The sequence below is a fragment of the Lissotriton vulgaris genome, unplaced genomic scaffold (assembly GCF_964263255.1).
Source record: "Lissotriton vulgaris unplaced genomic scaffold, aLisVul1.2 SCAFFOLD_474, whole genome shotgun sequence".
NCBI lineage: Eukaryota > Metazoa > Chordata > Amphibia > Caudata > Salamandridae > Lissotriton > Lissotriton vulgaris.
Genome location: NW_028248784.1, coordinates 1,199,141 through 1,222,572, shown reverse-complemented (window position 1 = coordinate 1,222,572; position 23,432 = coordinate 1,199,141). Strand labels below are relative to the sequence as shown.

At 49.0% G+C, this 23,432-nt stretch overlaps 1 protein-coding gene across 1 annotated transcript in view; it reads right to left on the bottom strand.

Moving 5' to 3' along the window:
• Positions 1–23,432, bottom strand: part of LOC147663829 (uncharacterized) — a 276,738-nt gene that overhangs the window by 31,579 nt on the left and 221,727 nt on the right. The window lies entirely within an intron of this gene.

Here is a 23,432-nt window from a genome sequence, read left to right as displayed (position 1 = left end):
GAAGGGACTGGTCCCAGAAAGAAGCATACTGAAATGGTGTTAATGTTTGGTGGCAATCATGGAATGGAGTCTCACTAAAGCCGAGATAGACTGTAGATTCCTGGCTACAGCTGGCTCAAAATCATAACAGGACTAAGATAACATTGCTGTCAGAACAAATCAGATATAAAATATGGCGAAACAACACCTCCTTTGAAATACAAACTTCACAGACAATCATTCAATAATTTAACTGAATGGCCAGCAATTTGTTAGGGGGGTTGCGGAGGCAACACCTGAACCAATTCGAATGGGGTACATAGGAAGATAGTTTTACACATTATTTATTAACCAAGCAAGTAGCACTTGTGCTTTAAATTGGTCTTAATGAGAGTTGTCGGTTCCCTGGCAAAATATGCATGACCAAGGCAAAACAGCAAGCAGCCCACCTTTTGGGGTGCAATCTGGGCAACAAAAGAAAGTTGATTCAGATTTGATGGGGAGCAAGTGGCTAAAGAATCAGGTGACAAGGCTAATACAGAGTCAGCACAAGTAGATTAGGTCAATGTATCAAGGGATGCTACTCAAACACAGGGATAGTAATTGACACCAATGCCATAGACCAATCTTTGAAAGATTTAAGTAGCTTGATGAGTCTACATATGTGCACTGAAACTGGCTACTGAGGGACTGGTAAGCCTCACCAGTGGCAGCAAAGAAACGAAATAAGGGACCAGAGAAGCACCCACAGACAGGGAGAAAGATCACAAATGTCACTAAATTATGCAGCATTTTCTCCCAGCCAGGGCTGCAGAGAATCCATTATGGGAGAAAGTGCATCTGCACGTACTCCATCTGCTCCAAGAGGGATCCAAAGGTAAACAACTGTTGCCACTCAATCCTTCAGAAGGACACCTAAGGCCGTTCCAAATAGTACAAGGTACACTTCAAACTTGCCTGGAATGAAGTCCAAACTCCACATCTTTAACCCCTCCCCTGCTGGTGAGGGAACCACTCAGTCATCAGCTGCGGTCGCGCTGTGCTGATGACAGAGCAGTTCCGTCACGGCACGCCTGCGCGGCGCGGATTCCACGCCTGCGCGGCGCGGATTCCGCGCCTGCGCTGAGCGTTCCATTGAGCAGGCGGGGCCGTGACGGAAGCGCTCCGTCATGAGCACAGCGCAACCGTGGCTGGTGACGGAGCGGTTCCGTCACCAGCATGGGCGCGCCGCGTGGCCCCCTCCCCCCGCCCCCTTAGCACTGCGGCGGAATATCCGCTGCAGCAAAGAGGTTAAGATTTATGGGGGCTGTTCCAAGCCACAGGCAATGGAACTGGAATATAACTTGAGAAGCATAAGTTAAGATTTTGAGAGCCTGGTACATAAATGCTACATGTTCAGGCTGCTCGGACATGTTCTGACAACTCCTGAATGCGCCAATTCACACATCTCAATTCTTCTCTCTCAGCAGAAAGCCAAAAGTACAAAGAAGGAGATGGTTGGTAGTTCGACAGAGGACAATAGTGTGGCTTGAATTTAAAAGTGCACTGAAGTCCCCAAATTTTAACTGTTGTAAGTGGACAATCAAGGTTGTTAACAGCAACAGACTGGGGAAACCCTCATAAATGCCATGTAGATTCCATCCAAGGGGAATGGCAATGAAGAAAAACATTCTGCAGCGTTCCTCACTGCATGTGCACGAAGGACCTCTGTGGGAGGAAGGCAAGCAAACTTGAATATGAAAAGTAAAATCCTCTCCAACGAGCAATCAATGCATGTAGATCTCCAGGAAAGGGGGCAGAAACTTGGGATCATCAGTCTGTTAAAGTACGTAAATACTCAGTCCATAGATAGCATCTAAAACAGACGATATGGCGTTAATCAGAGGATGGATTAAGATTAATAAACAAAGGCACACAACCTACTTGCTGACATGAAGACACCACATATTGAAATGAAAGAATGAAGTATATGACAAGGGCATGAATTAGGACATAAAATTCAGAAAGGCACAACATGGAGTAGAGCTTGACTCTGCATTCAGATTTAACAGAACAAGTGTAAATTTCTGGCCACCAGCTGAGTATTAACTGTGGTCAGGACAAATTGAATACACCTTCAACACAGTATTTGCTGTGAAAGACCAAGTGGATTCACAGGCACCAAAAGCTGCCAAGGAGGACACGCAAGACTCCAACTGAATCCCCAACCTGGGCAGGTAGTAGGCAAGCTAAAGCAAATCATCTAATGCATAGGAGGATGGATCAATGTTGATTGCTTAAGTTCAATGACTGATTGGGAGAGCAATTTTGCATATGTTCTTCTGGCAGCCTGTAAAACCAATAAGTTCTCATGAGAAAACCACAAATGTCAGATTCTCAAGCACCAGCTGGATAAGTTGAATAATCTGGGCACGGATGGAGCTCCAGTCCCTTCTCCTGGAAAAGAAGGTTCAACTAAGTCCAGGAATTGAAAGGAATATGCTACTTACCAGTATGCATCTGTTCTTGGCATAGAGGGCTGCAGAGTGGTACATTATGAATAGATCGCCATCTGGTGTTGGGCTCGGATGATTGCACTTTGTTTTTCTCTTGGAGAGTCTTTTGTATCTTGGTGACTCCTCCTCTGGTTGGTAGTGCGCATGGGCATCGGCTCCATCCTTAGATTGTTTTGCCATAGTAGGGTTAGATGGAGTAGTATGATAGAATACAGATAGGAATGCCCATGTAAGTGTATCTAAATAAGATAATGTTGGAACAGACACAGGTTTCCGGGGAGGCTGGGAGGGCATGTACCACTCTGCAGCCCTCTATGCCAAGAACAGATGCATACTGGTAAGTAGCATATTCCGTTCGAGGCATATGGGCTGCAGATGGTGCATTATGAATAGACTATATAGCAGTTCTCTCCCTAGCGGTGGTTGCCCGTGTCTGTTGCAACTGTCTGAAATAAAGTCTTTAATACAGCTTGTCCCACTCTAGCTTGTTGTGTTGTGTGCACATCTACACAATAGTGCTTTGTGAAGGTGTGCGGTGTAACCCAGGTAGCTGCTTTGCATATGTCATCTAGTGGAATGTTTCCCAAAAATGCCATAGATGCTCCTAGTTTACGTGTAGAGTGAGCTCTAGGAGGAACAGTTAATGTTCTCTTTGCTTTTAAGTAGCATATTTGAATACATTTTACAATCCATCTGGCAATGCCCGCTTTAGAGATGGGATTGCCCTTATGTGTAGGAGAAAACGCAACAAATAGCTGTTTTGTCTTTCTGAAAGTTTGTGTTCTTTCTATATAGTACAATATTGCCCTTCTGACATCCAATGTATGTAGGGCCCTTTCCGCTACTGTGTGTGGTTTTGGAAAGAAAACCGGTAATTCCACTGACTGATTGATGTGGAATGCAGAAATTACCTTTGGTAGGAATTTTGGGTTTGTTCTAAGAACCACTTTATTTTGGTGTAACTGCATGAATGGTTCTTGAATCGTAAAAGCCTGCAACTCACTTACTCTTCTAAGTGACGTGATAGCTATGAGGAAGGCCACCTTCCATGTGAGGAATTGTATTTCACACCTATGCATAGGTTCAAAGGGTGGCCCCATTAGTCTGGTAAGTACTATGTTGAGATTCCAGACTGGGGAAGGTGGTCGTCTTGGTGGAATGACTCTTGAGTCCCTCCATGAAAGCTTTAATTGCTGGTACTTTAAACAGGGAAAGATGTTGCCTGTTTTGTAGGTACGCCGCTATAGCTGCGAGATGAACTCTGATAGAGGTGTATGCTAAGTTACATTGCTGCAAGTGCAGTAAACAGCAAATGATCTGTTTAGTGGATGCGCCCAGAGGGTTGATGTGCTTACTGTTACAGTGTATAGCAAACCTCTTCCACTTTGCTGCATAGCATGCTCTGGTGGTAGGACGTCTTGCTTGTTTAATGATTTCCATACATTCTGGTGGTAAATCTAAATATCCAAACTCTATGACCTCAGGAGCCAGATCGCTAGGTTCAATTGTTTGGGATCTGGGTGCATTATTTCTCCATGGTTCTGTGTAAGCTGCATGGGTAATAATCTTAGCTTTTGATGTGGCACCTGTGAGAGTTGTAGTAGTGTGGTGAACCACGGCTGTCTTGCCCACGTGGTTGCCACTAGTATCATTGTCATTGAGTGCTGCTGCAGTTTCCGAACCACTAACGGAATTAGTGGGAGAGGGGGGGAAAGCGTAAGAAAATCTGTTGGACCAATTTATCCATAGTGCATTGCCCTGGGACCGTTGGTGTGGGTACCTGGATGCGAAGTTTTGGCATTTTGCGTTCTGATGATTGGCAAACAGATCTATCTCTGGTTGCCCCCATCTCTGAAAGAATGGCTGCAGTATTTGGTTGTGCAGCTCCCATTCGTGTACTTGTTCTGACTGTCTGCTTAGGATGTCTGCTATCTGATTTTGAACTCCTGGTAGGTGTTCTGCTAACAGATAGATCTTTTGAGGAATGGCCCATCTCCAAATGTCCTGTGCTAGTTTGGATAGTTGGAGAGAGTGTGTCCCCCCCTGTTTTTGAATATAATACATTGCAGTCATGTTGTCTGTTCTGATCAGGACTGCCTTGTTTGTTATTTGCATTTGGAAAGCTTTTAGTGCTAGAAATACCGCTAATAGTTCCAGGTAGTTGATGTGCAGTTTCTTTTGCTGCACACTCCACTTCCCCTGCACTGTGTATTTGTCCATATGCGCTCCCCATCCGGAGAGCGATGCGTCCGCTGTTATTATCACTTGTGGAATCGGTTCTAGGAACGACCGTCCTTTGGAAATGTTTGTTGTGTTCCACCACTTCAGAGAGCGATGCGTACGGTCGTCTACCAACACCAGATCTGTAATCGGACCTTGAGCCTGATTCCACTGTGTCGCTAGACACTCCTGTAGTGGACGCATTTGTAGTCTGGCATGTGGTATTAGCAGTATGCAGGAGGACATCATGCCTAACAGTTGCATAAACACTCGTGCTGGTAGTGAGTGTTGTGGTTGCAATCTTTGTATTAACCCGACCATTGTTTGTATCCTGATCGGATTGGGGTATGCTATTGCTCTTTCTGTGTCTATAGTAGCCCCCAGGTATTGCTGAATCTTGTTTGGTTGCAGGTGTGATTTTTTGTAGTTCACCGTAAACCCTAGGTGGTGCAGCAATTGGATTGTCTTCTGTGTGTTGTGAAGACATTCTGCTTGTGACTTGGCCTTTATTAACCAGTCGTCCAAGTAGGGGAAGACATGTATTTGTTGTCTTCTTAGGTGTGCTGCCACCACAGCTAGGCATTTTGTGAACACTCTTGGTGCCGTTGTGACCCCGAACGGAAGGACTTTGAATTGATAATGTTGTCCTTCCACTACAAACCTTAGGTATTTTCTGTGGGCTTTGTGAATTGGGATATGAAAGTAAGCGTCTTTTAGATCAGTGTAGAATGAAAGTCCCCTTTCTTCAGTAAAAGGAGTACCTGTTGGAGCGTTACCATGTGGAAATGTTCCGAATTTATGTATGCATTGAGAGGTCTAAGGTCCAAGATTGGTCTTAGGGACCCGTCTTTTTTGGGGATTAGGAAGTATAGAGAGTATACTCCTGTCCCTTGTTGATGTTTTGGAACCTTCTCTATTGCATGCTTTTGTAGCAGTGCTAGTACTTCTTCCTTTAACAATGTCAGATGATCTTGACTCATTGGACGCTGTTTGGGGGGGATGTTTGGTGGGGTAGCTGTGAGTTCTAGGCAATAACCATGTTGGATAATCTGTCTCACCCACTTGTCTGATGTGATGTCTTCCCAGACAGGTAGGAACTGTGATAGACGTCCCCCGACCGGTGTTATGTGGTCTGGGGGAAGTTCTATGAAGTCACTGTTTTGGGGTTGAGGCGTTGCGGTTATTATTTCCGCGGCCTCTACCCTTGTTGTTGTTACCCCTGTAACTACCTCTTGAATTACCTTTGGGTGATGTAGGTGTGAAAGAGGTGGATTGCTGATTTGTTCCTGTATTTTTTGAGCCTCCTCTATAGGTGGATCTACGAAAGGAACCTCTTTGTCTTGGCTGTTGCAATGCTCCCATTGACTTAGCCATTTCTGTATCTTTTTTCATTTTTTCTAAGGTCATACCTGTGCTTGAACCAAAAGTGTCTTTTGATCAAAGGGTTGGTTCAATAAGGACGTTTGTACTTCCTGTTTGAATCCTGAGATTCTAAGCCATGCATGTCTCCTTAACATGACACTGGTGTTGATGGATCTTGCTGCAGTGTCTGCTGCGTCTAGGGCGCACTTAATGGAAGTATTAGTTATTATTTTCCTTCCTGTATTAACTGATCTGCCTTTTTCTGATGTTCTTTGGGGAGATGTGTGATGAGTTTTTCTAATTCATCATAATTTGCCCTGTCATAACGTGCAAGTAGTGCCTGTGTATTGGCTATACGCCAGCTATTTGCCGCTTGTGATGCTACTCTCTTGCCTGATGCATCTATTAATTTTGACTCTTTATCAGGTGGAGGAGCCTCTCCTGTAGATAATGAGTTCGCTCTTTTACGAGCGTTTGAAACTACAAGCGAGTCCAGAGGTACCTGCCCTTTGATAAATATTGGATCCTTTGGAGCCGTCTTATATTTTTTATCAATTCTTGGGTTTAACACCCTAGCCTTCACTGGGTCTTTGAATATTTCTTCTGTGTGACTGAGAAGACCCTTCAGCATAGGAAGAGTACCTGATGTTCTTTGTGCATTAGGTAGCGTCTCTAATAGGAAGTCCTCTATTTGAGGTTCTGTATGTATATCTACTTTATGATATTTTGCTGCCCTATTAATGAGCTATACAAACCCTGTGTTATCATCAGGTGGTGAAGGCTTTGAGGGATATAACTCTGGGTCGTTGTCCTCATCTGACCCTACGTTATAATTTTCCCATGGGTCATCCTCATCTGGGATGGTTTCATCATCCCCTTGAGGTTCTCCCTCCCCTGGATCACTGTCTACATCAGACTGAGGTGTAGATGGTCCTGGTGTGGAAGGTGCAGGAATATTTGGCATAGTGTGAGGAATAGGAGAAGAGGGTGTGACTTTAGGTCGAGGAGAAGCAGGAGGAGTTGTATTTGTCCCCAGTGTTCTCTTTTTTGAAGGAAGAGATTTGTCTTCTATCTGTTCATTCTTTCTCTTCTTCGTCACTACTTTGCCAGTTTGCGGATCGATAAACAAAATCTTTTGTTTGGGATCTGTCTGCTGCTCCTGAATCGGTACCGAAGGCCTTGGTTCCGAAAGGTGCTTATGTTTTCGATCGTCAATGTTCGGTGTTTTCGGCACCGAGTGTTTACTCAATTCCGCCTTCCTCGGTGTCGAGTGAGTCTTCGACGTCGAATCATGTTTCTGTTTCGACATGGAATGTTTCGATGCCGAGCTTTCCCTTGCATGAAGCTTCGGTGTCGAAGTCGATGTCGACCGTTTCTCGGATCCGACATGGTGGGAGGCCGAGTGTTTCGGTTTCAGTTTCGGTTTCGTTGCCGGGCTCGAAGGCGGGGCGTCGGAAACTTTTTTCTGCGGTTTGACCGGGCTCGAAGGCGGGGTCGTTACCACACGGGGTCGGTTTTTTGGTAAGGGGACGTCGTCACTCACGGTTTGTTGCACGTCGAGTTCTTCGACATCCGACTCGTCCCCTTCCGACCCCGACTGATCCTCATGATCCTCTTCTTCCTCAAGTTGCTAGTCTCCGAACAGCTCCGGGATCGCCTCTGACTGCATTCTGGAAACCTCGTGTCTTCGAGCTCGACGATTTCTAATCGTCGACTTGGAGGAGAATGCTGCGCAGGCTTCGCAGTCCCTGGATTCGTGTTCAGGCGATAGGCGGAGGTTGCACACCTCGTGTAGGAACTTAGTACCACACGTTGGACATTTCTTGAATGGAGTCCTTTCCATGGACTCCGGGCTTGACTGCGTCGAGAAAGGCCTCCTGTTCGTCGACGTAGATCAAAGTTTTTTCTTCGATGTTGAAGTCGAAACGCGCCGGAATGGAAATGAAACGCGTTCGATAACAATACCGTCGAATTGGAAAGGGAATACGCGCCGATAAGTCACTTCTTTTCGAAGTCGATCTGGAGCGTCTCAATCCTCATCCGAACCCGATGGCGGAAAAAAACAATCTAAGGATGGAGCCGATGCCCATGCGCACTACCAACCAGAGGAGGAGTCACCAAGATACAAAAGACTCTCCAAGAGAAAAACAAAGTGCAATCATCCGAGCCCAACACCAGATGGCGATCTATTCATAATGTACCATCTGCAGCCCATATGCCTCGAACAGAGCATTTACTGCCAGAAGGATGAAGTCTTAAAATCAAACATTGGTCTTCCTTTGGAGGGACCCACAAAGTTCAAGGCACATCTGAATGATCATCCTATTTTCAGTCATCCTGGAAATTGGAGGCGGTGAAAGGTAAGATGAGCAGTCAACCAACCCAGACCAGGAGTAAACCATGGCCAGGAAATGGATGCAGACCTAAAGTTCTGTAATGTGATTGCCTGGAGCCTACATAGGACAACAACAACGGAGCTGTTCAGATCCCACTAATATGGAGTGCAAGCATAAATGCACAAGAAGTCTGCCTCAGTGTTGAATGATCCCACAAGAAGGACAGCATAACAGAATCAAGAGTTGATGTGAGAGCACTCCCTCATCTCGAACATGGCAGCTGACATCTACAGGAAAGTAACAATCTTGCTTTGCAAAAGGGCATGAATGTCCTAAAGACTACCTTAAGACCAAGCATCCTGAATGGATTGGTGCGCGGCACAAGAAAAACCCATGTATGAGGCACGGGGGTGTCCTAAGAAATACTGGTGTGTATGGGGTAAATGGCTGGGGGCCGTGAAGAAGCCTATTTTTTATACAGAATGTCTGTATTCATTGCAGGAGGGTGGGGTTTTAAAAGCAATGTCTGTTTTTTTAACGGTATTGCAACACTACTGGTGCTATTCATTGTCGTGGCACTGGTGCTTGTATTCTGTAAAACAATGAATTTATTTATCAAAAAAAGACCAAGCATCCTGATGTGAAGGAGAGAGTTGCTCCACTCATCCTAACAACTTAGTATTGACTGATATTTGAATGTTGGTCAGAACTAATGGAAAAGCTGTGTGTTGTTGGACAACCAGAATCATCAGAGACGTCCTGAATGACCAAAGATAATTTTGACATTTATAGTCCCAGGAACTAACACTTTCTACAACTTTAAGGCTGTGACAAAGAGCTTTGTGCAAAGATAGATCCTGAGGTAAATAAGGGTCAGGACCCATTTTCAGAGAGAAAAGGGGTATTCTCAACCATGTGTTCAGCACTGGGCAGATCATAGAAAGCATCCTTTAGGACGAAGGAGGAATTTCCTAGGATCAAAAACCGGTTGACTATGCTGTCAAGCAGAGTACAAACAGTACAAATCTGCCTAAGGACTCAGCCCTCAGTAGCTAGTTACAGTAGCTATGTAAATTGGAAATGTAAATTGATACTTGTATAGCGCACTACTCACCCGCAAGGGTCTCAAGGCTGTTGTACGAATACCACTGTGGAACCCATCCTGGCTTTCCCTGTGAGGCGTCCACTCCTGGGCACCCCCAAGGTGGAGGCCAGGCATCCTTAGCGTTGTGGGGGCCGTTGTGGAGATTAAGCAAGCTATTGCCCAGAGTTGCAGAGTGGGACTACATTATTGGAATAGGCACCGAGGCGAGAATTATCAGGTCCGTGGAATTTTTTAGCCCAAGAACCGCCGAGGCGGGGAATTGAACCCTGGTCCCGGGCTAGACCTCTGTATCAGGGTCTGCCGCTCTAACCATTGAGTCACACTATGAAACACATCTTGAGATAAGGCAACTGCCAGCACTCTTCTACCACTTTGAAGAACACACAATTACCAAGCTCAACCCATAGGACAACAAACAGCTCTGGTGGTGGAGACACACTGTAAGAGGCTGAGTGGCAGCCTCATGAGGGCATAAAGACACTGACTAGGTTAATAATGCACAGGAAATTACCTGTCTGGAGTGCCATGCAATAAGAAAAATTGCTGGAAAGACTGGTCAGGGAGGAAGAAGTTGAAGTGGGGATGATTGAAGAAAGTTTGAAGACCACCATGACAAAGAACCTGGAGTAAAACACCAGATGCTCACGCTCTAGGATGTAATTTTGAATGTTGCAATAACCAAAGGTTTCTTAACTTTTATCATGAAATAAACTTGCAGAAGGCCATGAGGGTGGAGGGAGATCGAGAAACGAAGCCTTAACACATGAATCACTTTTGAGAGGGTCCATGGATTGGTAGATATGGCTCCCAAGCCACAAGGGGTATCGGGTCGGTTTTGTTTTTTCATTAGAAGAAGAGTTGTAGAGGATGGAATCAGTTTATCTCCTCAGGCTGGTGATGGAGCACCCCAGGCAGTTTCAGGGGCTGCTTAAGTGGCAAGCCCTTGGTAGGAGTTAGACTGGCCATAACTGTAAGCAGTGGCAAGAACTTGAAAAGTTTAAGAAGCCAAACTGGAGATCAAAAATACAAGGGATGCGGTTGTAGGAATCCTAGAACTCCACTTATTACGGTGTTCTTTAGTTGACTCTATTAACAGGAGAGTTCAGCACTTTCCCTGGAGCACTTTAGTAGAATATGGTTGTTTGACAGAACCAGGCATCCCTTTCCCACACGTCATTACAACAAATGCGTCTTTACCACGTATACCATTACAACGAAAATGTTCATGTGAAAGGCATATGCTTGGTAAAAATGTAACAGGTAAGTATAAATACACACACAAGCATGCACCGTTACCGCCCAAATACGAACTCTGAACCCTTAAATTATCCTTGCCTCCCAAATACTCATACCCACCCTAAAATTATCCTTTCCACCAAAAAAAAAACCACTCACCCTAAAACCCAAAATTACCCTTGCCACTCAAAATCCCACACCCACGCCTACCCTAAAATTACCCTTGCCGCCCAAAATCCCACACCCAACCTAAAATAATTTTGACACCCAAAAACTCATACCCACCCTAAACCCTAAAAATACCCTTCCACCCAAAAACCCACGCCTACCCTAAAATTAGCCTCCCAGCCAAAAAACCATACCCTCCTGAAAATATATATTCACTTAAAAAAAAAAGTTACAGGGACGTTATCCTTAGGTTCTGAATTTACTCTCACAAAGCTGTAGAAACTCATGCCCTAAGGTAACTATAACTCACACCCCTGCCATGCAGTTTACTCCTCAATAATTTTACTGCAAATATTACAGTGATATCATTGATGTGATCAAAGAGGTCATGAGTATTGTAATATGTGGGGTAATTAGCAGTGCATGGCGAGGGAGCGAGTTATAGCTAGCTTAGGGCATGAGTTGTAGTTACTTCAGATAACCATAACTATAAATGCTGACTGTCAATGGTTTTGGGCGAGTAAATTCAGAGCCGAACTAGAACGTCCCTGTAACCTTTGCTTCTTTAAGTGAATTTCTATGTTGTTTTTAATTCTATTTTCTAGCTATAACCTCCTTGTAAACTTTGTTTTTTTTTCAGTAAACTGATATTTTTTTTAATAACATTAAGTCATTTTAATTACTTTACCTTAACCCAACCACCAAAGTGCACGGTGCGGCTAGGCCCTACAGCCTACCCCCCATAAGCACCGAATGCCACACAACCTTTGGCCGTGCACAGCAGTGGTTGGCTGCAGGGCCTGTGGCCTACGGTCTACTCTTACACACATCCAACCCCGTCCAACGTATGGCCTTTGGCTGTGCGTGGCTGGGGTTGGGGTTGGCCACAGGGCATGGTGGCCCACCCCCTATAAACACCCAACCGCACGACATGCACAACCTTCAACTATGTGTGGTGGGGTTGGCCGCAGGACCTAGCCTGCTGCCAACACCCCATTAAACAGTCAACGCCACGCACAGCCTTGCATGTACCATATGATGGAGCGCAGTAGTAAAATGGTGAGCAGTCAGCTAGCCCTCATTGGGGGGTGGTGAGGGAGGCAGGTACCCAAAATATTGCCTCCGTTTCTGCAGAAAGGGCATGCAGGAAATATTCAGGGAACCTCTCTACTCTGTATGAATACCACAAGGGTGGTATTTTCCCGGCAAAGATTTAATGTGGAATTCTGGTACTTGTTAATAATGTAAAGGAACTTGGCACATTTGGCCAAGGTGAGAAAAGCCAAAGATGCAAATCTCCTGACCTGAAAAAGTGGAGCAGCCAACACGGATCATTGCGCGAGAGGGTGACTTGTTACACAGGTTGGTGTCAATTTTCCAGCTGACACTGAAATGGAGAGGACTAAAGCATCACTTCAGAAGGTGGGCTAATGTCAATCATCTTCAACCTAACCATCATATCTTCCAAAGCTGAAGCTTCATTTCTTGGACATGGTGCCCAAATCCAAGGGAGCAGAACTAACCACAGATCCTTCAAATATGGCCAGTACTAGGGAGTCCCCCTCTTGCATTTCTAACCAACTTTTATCTTTACGATACCCACCAGAAGACTGAGAAGGGAGCAGGAAAGTGTTTCAAAGGGAATAGGTAATTTTATTGGTCATTTCTTCAGGAATATTTGGACTTACGCGAATGAATACGCAGGTGTCTACAGTGACCCTAATGTGGCAGAGGCTAAGTTTAGTCCAAACTGACCATATTCATCTTCAGGCAACAGTCTAATAAAGACCATTTCAATTAATGGCAAGCACCGACAAAAGCAGGCTTAAAGAGTATTTCAGACAGAAAAGAACTCCAGCCAGACCATAATACCAATCTGGCAAGATGAAAAAGCACCCTGGTACAATCCTAGGGCATATCAGTAGAATAAGCTTCTCTGCAAATAGAAGAATGAGAAGCTATTGAAGTGTTAGTTTAAGATTCACTAGGCAAAGGCCATTAGGACACAGAGAGATTAATTACTTAAGGCTAACAGGCACCTCAAAATGGGTACAGGTTTTAAGTCTATGACGCAGGTCAGGTTTTAGCCGCACATGTTGCTTCTACCAAGCAGCTTCTGGAACAGTGTACCCTTTCCAGAATGGCTATGACAGGAGTCTTTGAAACTACAATTCCCTGGTTTGTAAGATAATAAAAGAATGATCACCTAAGACCACGGAGGCTTCTTTATTGCCAGCTGTGCACTACTAAATAATCTGATGAGGGCCAAATAAAAAAAAATTTAAAGCTATCAATGAAACAGATTTAAAAGCAACATGTAGGAGCGAGAACCACAATGTGCAAATGGGCTTTCTAGCAGTTCAGCACTCCATATGTATATAAACACAAATATGTGGTCAGCTTTGTAGAATGTGTCTTGACAGGAACACCACTATTAGAATATATCAAAACAGGAGGCAGAAGTTAGGAGGAAGGGATAGACCACGAATAAAAAAACATGGGAGAAATAAAACGCAAACCCACATTTGGTCACATCAAGTGTAAGACAAAGGTTAGGTGGTGGAATCTGACGAATGCCTAAAGGAGCCACTTGCAGAGCTCATTCAATTTGCTACCAGAAAGATCTTTCTGTGCAAGATGAGGATCATGAGCCTTGGCTGCGAACTAGGACAAGTTATTTGTCTTCAGGAATGGAAACAAGAATATACCAATAATATTTGTACCAGCAACATTTGTACCCCAACCCTCTTTGAATACAGAGGAAACGGGTACATTCAAATGTCAGACTACTGTGTCTCTAATGATCAGAGATGTGGTGATTGGACAGTTATTCATTTGGACCGATCTAGAATACTATACATTCAATAATGTCTAACTTGAAGCAGGTAAAGTTTCAATATAAACCACCTAAGTTAGAATCCAGGAACAACTTTGTAAAATATCACACCATGTTTAAAGCAAAGCTGGTCAATGTGGTATACGGGGGATCAATATGAGGAAGATAGACAGTGGAAATCTGCAGGCAGTAGACTAAGATAGTAGAGCAATAATCCCTTTGTGATTTGCAAATTTGTGCGCCATACCCCCTGAACAAAAGGTGAATAACTGGGGCCTGTGGAAGCTGTTTGACTGATTAATGTATGGTGTTACAGCCACAAACAGACAAAAGAAAGCACTAGTGCTTCTAGAACATAACATTTAGTTGGTTCAGAGCAGCAAAAAGTGCCTTTAGAAAGAGAACATCGCACGAGTTTGCAAAAAGTGAAAACAGGACAGAAATCTATCCCTTTGTTAGTAAAGATCAATACTACAAAAACCTACTGAAAAACTAAGGGTGACATACAGAATTTAAATACAATTGGAAAAAAAAAAGAATAGCTGGCAGTACAAGACCATGGTATGTTTATATTTTGGTGGCTGACTTGGTAAGAATGCCTTCTTGGTATATCAACAGACAATGATTAGGGAACCCATTTTCGTTGCATCCTTGGGCTGAATTCCAGGCTAGGATTTCCTAGCTTGCTGCACAGTTCGTTGTGCAGAGATCTGCCTTGTCGCTCTCTTCAGTTACATTGAACTGTTGCATGCTTGCCTATGAAGAGCAGATTGGTTAGCATATTTTCACATTCATCAAGTTTGGAATGGCTATACTCCACAAAAATACATCTTTTAATTAAACCCCAGGGTTGCATTCTACACGAAGAATTAAGATTTCTAAGGGGGGAAAATGACACTACATGTGGAAATAAAAATGCATAAGATAAAGAACAAAGAGTAAAAGAAGCAAAAAGTACTACAAGTAAATATAACCATTAATCAAGCTTTGCTAAATTATTTTCTTTATCGAAGAAAAAAACCTAGAAGAACATGTACCACTGCAAAGCCACAGAGTGAAAGAAGATGGAACGCTAAAATGTGTGTTCAACTTCAAAGAAACATGGTAAAGCTCCCAAACAGGGGGGCGTGGCCAAGCAGCATGGCCGACAGGACGTGAGCTCCACCAGCTCCGTCCCGAGGACCCGTTTATCCTGAATAAAGATAATGCCCGGGCTGTCTAGTCGAGAGTGGATGGGCCGGAAACTTCCCTGCAATGAACGAGACCCCCACAGTGCGGGGGCGACGCATAGAACCCCCGCAAACAACGCCGGAGATCCTGTCGGCGATCTGAGGGCTCCGAACTGAACTACGCAAGGCCGTGGTCTGGGCCTGCGGAGGGGTGAGGCGGTGCGGGTCGCCCGCCCGGACGAGGTGTCTGGTTGCTCCCGGGCTGGCCGCGTCCTCGGCGGACCTCCGCTTGCTGGAGACGGCGGCTGGCAAACAGAAGCGGCTGGCGGCTGACCTGGGGCCTCGGCAATTCGCGCCGGCCTGTGCGGCGAGATAGCGGCGCCCGCCCCTTCCCCTGATGCCCTGCTGAAGAGAAGCCGCCGATCAAGGAGCTTTCCCCCGGGTGAGTGCCTGGCTGATCCCTGGGACCCTGGGGGACTTGCGGAGGGCCGAGGCGGGCAGCGGTGCAGTGATCCGGAGATCACCTCTTCCCTCGCTGGAGGCGGTGGCCGTCAGCGACCGATCTGAACCCCTGAGTTGCCGAGCGGCCTGGCTGGGCTGATCTGACTTGACTCAGTGCGGGGGGCTTGGGGCGCCTGCTCCCCCTCCCCCCCCTGGACAATTGACTACGGCGGACCTTCCGCGGGGGGCCCACTATAACTGGGAGACCAGCGGCAGTCTGTGGGGTTGCGGTTCGAGTGGACTGGCGCCCCTCCCCCGCTCATCCGCCATTTTGTCAGGGTCCCGAGGCGCTTTCTTCCACACCCCGCAGCGGCGCACGGCCTGGGAGATCCCCGGACTGCATTGTACTTTAGCCGTGCGCACTCCTGGGTGTGCGCCCCTGGGGACTTGGGGGTCGTGCTGCAGCCTTTTGGAGGTGGGGGGCGCCGCTCCGGGCGCCCTGGTTGGCGGGAAAGCCTGCTTGCCTTTATCGGCCGGACCGCCTAAGATCCCGCCGACTGACCCAGTGGGTGCATAGTGAACTGCTGGCTGCCCAGTTATTCGTTACCACTGGGGGTTCCGGACTCCTGCCCCTATCGGTACATCTACACCGTGGGAGGGACTCTACCTCTCCGCCTTTACTTCCTCCATCTGGTCCCCTGCCTGGGTTGGACGCCATCCGAAGCTTAGTTGCCTGAAGCTACCTAGCGCGCTCCCATCTTACCTGGTAATCCTCTCTTTGGACCACCCTTGCGTTCCACACCTAGCCGGTGGTGCCTGGGGGCAACCCTCTGGAACATATTGGGAAGGTGCACGATCTACCCCTCCTGATGGCGACCCGCAAGGATAGGTCCTCGAAGTCCTCCCAACCCAACACCAAAGTGCAGTATACTACTCAACGTCTCCCTTCACAGAGGATCACACGGCAGACGGGCCCGGAGGACGGAGGGGATGGCCCAGCGGAGCCGTCCAGAGCAGAGATCTTGAAGGCTATTCAGGGATCCCATTCTGCCTTGGAGAGGCAGATTGAGACTGTATCCATTGATGTTAATCTACTTCTAACGGATCTCCGTAAAGTAGCAGACAAGGTCTCAGACGCGGAGGGTAATATCACCCAATTACAGAGTGAGGTGGCTTCCTTGCAAAAGTCTGTTGCGCACCTTACGTCCACTACCCGTGCGCTGGAGAGAAGAGGACGCGGAAGGTAGGGCCCGTCGAAGTAACATCAGGGTTCTGGGAGTACCGGAACACCTAGAGGCGGGAAATGCAGAGCGCTTCTTAGAGACCTGGATCCGCACTCAGCTGTGCCCGGCCGGACTGTCCAGTGTCTTTGTCGGTGAACAGGCGCACAGGGCCCTTGTCCCCCCTCCACGCCCAGGCGAACCTCCTAGAGCCCTAATTGCAAAGATCCTGAACTATAAAGATCGTGATTGTATCCTGAGGGCCGCAAGGGAAACGGAGTCCCTCACAATTGAGAACATCCGAGTTTCCATTTATTCTGACTATACCCAACAAGTGCAAGAGCAGCGCAAGTCCCACTTAGGAGTAAAGCAAAAACTTTGGGAAATGAAACTCCAATACATGCTTCTATACCCGGCCAAGCTCAAGGTGCTTTCTCATGGTCGTACTCACTTCTTCGAGTCTCCGGCGGAGGTGTGGGAGTGGCTCAAGATACAGGGAGACGACCAACCCCCTGGTGAGCGCGGCGGTCCCCGCGAGACCCGACCCCAGCGGCGGCATCGAGGCAGAGGAAGGCGCCGTTCTGGATCCCAAGGTTCTGCCAAGCCTCGGGTTACTGTGGGAGCGGATGGAGCACTCCGCATGAGAGCCGCCCCGGAGTCTCCTAGGGTGTCCACCCCTGGTGAGGTCTTGGTCCCAGATACCTTGCAGGAAACTTTGCCGGATATGAACTCCACAGCTCCAGTGATCTGGGAAACTGGCCTTTCTGAACCACGGCCTGAGTAGGCTCTGACTTGAGGTACTGTTTTGTTAATGCTTTGTTGTCCTCCGAGTTGGGGGGCCTCCTCTTGGACCTGTGCTGGTCCAAAGTAGTCCCTAACTGGTGCTGGGGGCTCTGGATGGCTGGCTGGAGCGGAGGACTTCCATCCCACTGGACGGAGGTACGGGGTGCGGGGTGCAGGGTCCACATTTTTCGGGCGGATCGCCGCCCAGACTAGAAACTGTCTTCAGTAGACATGCCCGGGGTCTGTCCTGGAACATTGGGTCCCTTGGGGAGCTGGGGGGGGGGGGAGGGGAGGGTGGGTGGGTGTATTTGGGTTGTTGTGTGTGAGTGTGTGTTGAGTGAGTTGTATGGGGTGGCCGTGTACGTCCTGGCGCTGGCAGGGGAAGGGCGGGGTGGCGTTTGTATTTGTTGATATCCTCTTGCTCGTGGGTGGGGGAAATGTTTTTGAAGAAGTTCTGAGTTCTGGGGTTTTTGGAGGGTGGGGTCGGGTTAGTGCAGAAATTATTGCTGGCATTCAATGCATAATGAATCGGACATATGTGTGGCTCATTGGAAGGGCTACTCCTTCCGGTCTGACTGGAGCGGGGGCCCGGATGTGGCAGGTCACAATGTATGTATGGTATGGCCCGGCTGGGCGCGATCACCGACCATGGGTTTTAAATTCTTAACCTGGAATGTGCGCGGTTTGGGTACTTGCACCAAGAGACAAAGGGTCCTTTCCTTCCTTAAACGACATGGGGTCTCAGTGGCCTGTTTGACGGCGCCCAGCGGCTGTCTAAGAAATGGAGAGGGCAGATCTTCCACTTCTCCTTCTCCACATATGCCAGGGGGGTCCTCATTTGGGTGGCCCCAGGGATCCCTTGCGCTGTCCAGTACGTCGAGGCAGATGTTGAAGGCAGATATCTGCTAGTGTGGCTTAGACTGGATGATAAGGAATTATTACTCCTGAACTCCTATGCACCGAATATTGATGACCCAACCTTTTTTTCTCAAATCCAAGATCTTGTCGCTTCAGATCTAGATGCCCCCTTCCTCTGATTTGGGGATTTCAATTGCGTATTGCACCCTGAGTTCGACCGACATCCCCCTAGGTCGGGCACGAAGCCCCGTATGACGGCGCGTCTTCGGGAAGTAATGCACAACTTGGGGGCGCTGGATGTATGGCGAACTTGTCATCCCACCCAGAAGCTATACACGTGTTATACTCCGACACATGGCACCCATAGCAGATTGGACCGCGTACTTGCGGCTAATCTCGCCCGGTCTCTCACCTTGACTGTAACGCATCAGACCCGTTACCGGTCAGATCATGCCCCGGTGACGTGCATGGCACAATGGGCTGTTCGAGCTGCTCGCCCCCGCACCTGGCGAATGCCGACTGACATTCTTCAGGATCAGGTGGGTAAGGACCATGTGGCGACTGCTCTATCGAATTACATAGATCTGAACTGGGGGTGCGATGATCTACCCCACTCCACTAAATGGGAGGCCCTGAAGGCAGTGGTGCGTGGAGCCTGTATGGGCCTCACATACGGGGTCCGGAAACAGTTGTTGTCTGAATTGCGAGATGCGGAGGTTGTGCTTCAGCGCACCCAATCTCGACCAGACCCTGACGCTTTAGACCAGAGGGCGGAGAAGGAGGCGCAAGTGTCGATACATGACATCCTTACCCGCCTTGACAAATCTACATTAGGCCAATACAGACAGCGTCTCCATCGCGAAGGAGACAAATCTGGCCGCTTACTGGCCTGGATCCTTCGACGTGAATTTGCGCCTGAAAGGATAGTTGCCCAGCGAGACTTGAGTGGTGATATGGTCCATTCAGAATCTGATATCCTGGAGGTCCTCCATTCCCATCTGCAGACTGTGTACACAGCTGACCCCTTGGTCACGGAGGAATCCGATCGGCCCTATCTATGAGATTTGGACCTCCAGACCCTACCGGAGGAGGCGGTGAAGGAACTAGAGGCTAAACTGACGCTTGGCGAGATCGGCGCTGCGCTAGCCGCTCTCCCACTAGCGAAGACCCCTGGCGGGGACGGTTTCCCATCTGAGTTTTATCACTCTTTCAGGAACGTTTTGGCTCCCCTCTTATTACAGGTTTATAATGAAGCCCTGGACGCTGGCGCTCTTCCACCCACCATGAATCAGGGGGAAGTCTGCATGATCTTGAAACCAGGCGGAGATTGTTGCGACCCGGCAGCTTTCCGTCCTATCACCCTGATTAATACGGATGCAAAGATCCTCACTAAACTGTTGGCCACTCGCCTAGCCCCACACATGACTCACTAGATCCACTCGGACCAGTGTGGGTTTATCCCGGGCCGTAATACGGCGATGAATTTACACCGACTGAATCATGTCCTTCACGAGGTGCGGGGGAGAGAGGGTCCTCATGTGCTTGTGTCGATTGACCTGGCCAAGGCCTTCGATACGGTACATTGGGGGTATCTGATGGAGGTGCTCCAGAGGACGGGGTTCGGACCAGAGTTTTGCGGTTGGATCCGTGTGCTCTACAGGGCGCCCCGTGCTAGGGTTCGGCTGGGATCGGCCCGTTCGGAGGAATGGTCCTTGGGGAGAGGCACTCGCCAGGGCTGCCCTCTCTCCCCTCTTTTATTTGCTCTAGCAATCGAACCCCTGGCAGTCTCTGCCCGCGCAGAGTTGCAGCAATGGGGAATAACGGTAGCTGACACTGCGAATGTGATCTCGCTCTATGCTGATGAAGCATTATTCTATCTAACATCCCCTACCGAGTCCCTTCCCGCTTTGATGCAAACCTTGGACCGCTTTGGCGCGGCCTCTGGGCTGTGTATTAACCTCGGTAAGTCCTCGGTTTTCCCATTGGCAGGTTGTGCTCTGGAACTGAGTGCAGATATCCCATGTTTGGGTCTTTGGTGTGAACAGGAGGCGTTCCGCTACCTCGGCATACTGGTGGCCGCAACTGACGAGGCCCTGCTGACTTGTAACGTCGACCGAGTGCTCCAAGCTCTCCACAAATCGGTCACCTTTTGGAACACACTCCCTCTCTCCCTTATGGGGCGATTGGCGATTGCCAAAATGGTGATGCTCCCCAGGATCTTGTACGTTTTGCAGAATACCCTGTGTCCGTTGCCTCCCCAAGTATTTCGCACACTCGACTCGCTCCTTACCTCCCTGCTCTGGGCAGGAGGGCGTAGTAGAGTCGCTCTGCGCACAGTGACCCGGTGCGGGAGGAGGGAGGCCTTGAGGCCCCGAGATTTGACTTATATTACTATGCGGCACAACTTCTTCCTGCTGCAAGGTGGTTCGCCGACGAGAATTGGGAACTGGCACTGCTGGCAGGCACGGCGACCAAAAGGGCTTTGAGGCAAGCCTTGATGCAGGGACGGGGTGCAGATGAAACTTTGCCATATGTGGTGCGTCACACAGCAGGAATCTGGCAGCGATACGTTGAGAAGGAATTAAGACGGGCCCCATTCCATAGGGAGCTCCCGTGTGGATCTTGGCCCCGGTACTCCAGATGGAGGAGAACATGTCCTACCGAGAGTGGCGCAGTGGTGGATGGGAGACCCTGGCGGACCTCTATCCAGATGACTCTTTCGTGTCCTTTGAACGGGCTACAGAGGCGGATTTGGTGGTCGAGTTGGAACCGGGACAGCGTAAACGAATCGGGCTCCTGACCCGTAAGGTATCCTGCAATGCCCGTTTCAAACTCCTACATTTCAACTTTGTTCACCGAACCTATATGACCCCGGTCTCCCTGAATCGCATCTCTGCAGATAGGAGGCACAACTGTCCTAGGTGTGGTGCGCAGAAAGCGGGATCTTTCCACCTGGCATGGGAATGTCCTCTAGTCAGTACCTTTTGGAGGGAGGTGGTGGACCATATCAGTCGCGCTACAAAACTCAGAATTGCGCTAGACATGCTCCATTGTCTCTTGGCCCTAGTGCCCAAACCCAAAAGGAAGACGCTGTCCTATAAGTTTTTACAATTACTGCTAGTTTTAGCAAGGAGGCGCGTAGCCATAACCTGGATGGGTCAAAGGGCTCCCGAGATATCCCTCTGGCTGAGAGATGCCAGAGAATGGTCCCTAGCTGAAGAAACGCACATGCAGTGCACTCGCCGGGATAGGAAATTACAAGATGATCTGCTCGCTTGGAGGATGAAGTAAATGGAGGGGTTGACGGATGATGATTTTGATGCTACCAGCGCTGAATTATTCACCCCTGATGAGTCCGAGTCCGAGAATGCTGGAGAGGGAGCCGGGTTGGAGGGCCCGAGTCCAGTTTAGTACCCCACCGAATGCACGCTAATATTCCTTGCTACGTATAACTGATTTGCTGTGATCCTGGAAGGGTCTTTTCCTGGATACAATGACTGCGCCTCTTTGGGCCTCACGTAGATAGCCTGATTCTTTAATCACTTTACTAATGATGCCATGCACGGGGGGTTTGTTTCTTGTTCTATGTTTAAAAAAAAGAAGAAAAATTAGCGAATACAAAGATATATGCGTATCCTTAATGCACGGCTGAGCTTTTCTTGACGCATGCTCTAATTCTACGCCGCCCAGCCTCCGGGATGTGGGCCTATGTGGCAGTGTATTGTCCTGGAAATTGCATGTCAATGATCTTGCATTTGAGTGGCTTGCATAGCCATGAGAACATGTGCCTTTTTATGACTTTGCAATAAAAATATTTTAAAAATAAAAATAAAAAAAAGTCGGGGGGGCGTGGCCAAGATGGCGGCGGAGTAAGACGCCTTTTCGTGCCGCTCCGGCGCTGATCCAACAAAGCATCTAACAGCACGGTTTTGGGGGTGCCCACGAGCCCCTACAGTGGCGGAGACGATCGCCTAGCGGAGCGGCAGACGTTGGTGGGGTCGCCGAGGCGGTGTGACCTTGGAAACGCCTGCGTGAGCGAACGCAACCCGCGGCCTGTGAGGCCCCGGGCTTTCCAGACATCGCGGCCCGGCGTGGTCGAAGGGCGGGGCCCCAGATCCACCAGCAGACTCTGGAGTAGACGGAAGGCTGTTCGGACCTGAGCTTGGGCGAGGGAGGTCCTGGCGACGAGGCCCCGGCTCGTACCCCACCACACCTGGGGGAGGTGGAGCACCGACCCCTGGCCAAGCAGTGGCACTCGGACGACCAGTAGCACTCTACTGTCTCCATCGACCAGCCCTCCCCTCGCGGTTGGCGCCGGCGGCCTGTTTGAACTTTCGAGGCCCCGGGCTTGGGTGCTGCGAGAAGCCGGACGGCGGTGGGGCTGAGGAGTGACTCTACCGCTAATTGGAGGTGCGACACGTGCGGAGCGGAGGCACGGAGGGCCGAGGCAGAAGGTCACCGGCTCCCTGGGGTTCCCGCCTGGGATACAGGAGACGCCCACGGGTCGAGTGCCTGAGTGCGGGGGGCCAGGAAACGCTTGGTCCGCCTGCAGGCCCCGCTACTTTCATTAGCCACGTGGAGCCGGCGCAGGGCGCGGTGAGCCGCCATGTCTACTGTGCAGCGCAAACAAAACCAGGGGAAGGACAAAGCCTCCCAACAACCGGCCTCCCCTGGGGCGAGTGGGTCGTCGAAGCACTCTGATGAAGATGCCCCAGCGACGAAAGCCTTCATGTCGGAGCTGTTCGCCTCCATCAAGGAGGATATATCGGAACTCAGGGCGCAACTCGCCTCCGACCTACGGGAAGTGCGGAGGGACGTGGACGGCATAGGAGAGAGGGTGGCGACCCTGGAAGACAGGGACCTGAGTGTGGCCACCGATGTCCATATGCTCCAGCAAGACATCATCCGCCTCACCGAGCAAAATTTGGACCTTCAACTGCATACGGAAGACCTTGAAAACCGCTCCCGTAGAAATAACATCCGTATACGGGCAGTGCCATGGGACGGTGAGGCGGGGGATCTCCGGGGGTACGTTCAGGAGCTGTTTCTCCAGGTCCTAGATGAGGCGGACACGACGGAGATACGGATGGACAGAGTGCACCAGGTGGGATTGCCACGGCGCGGGGGGGCCCTCCCCCTGACATACTGGTGTGCGTCCACGATTTTCAACTTAAGGAGAGGATACTTCGGAAGGCCCGGACCATCGACTCACTGCAATTCCGGG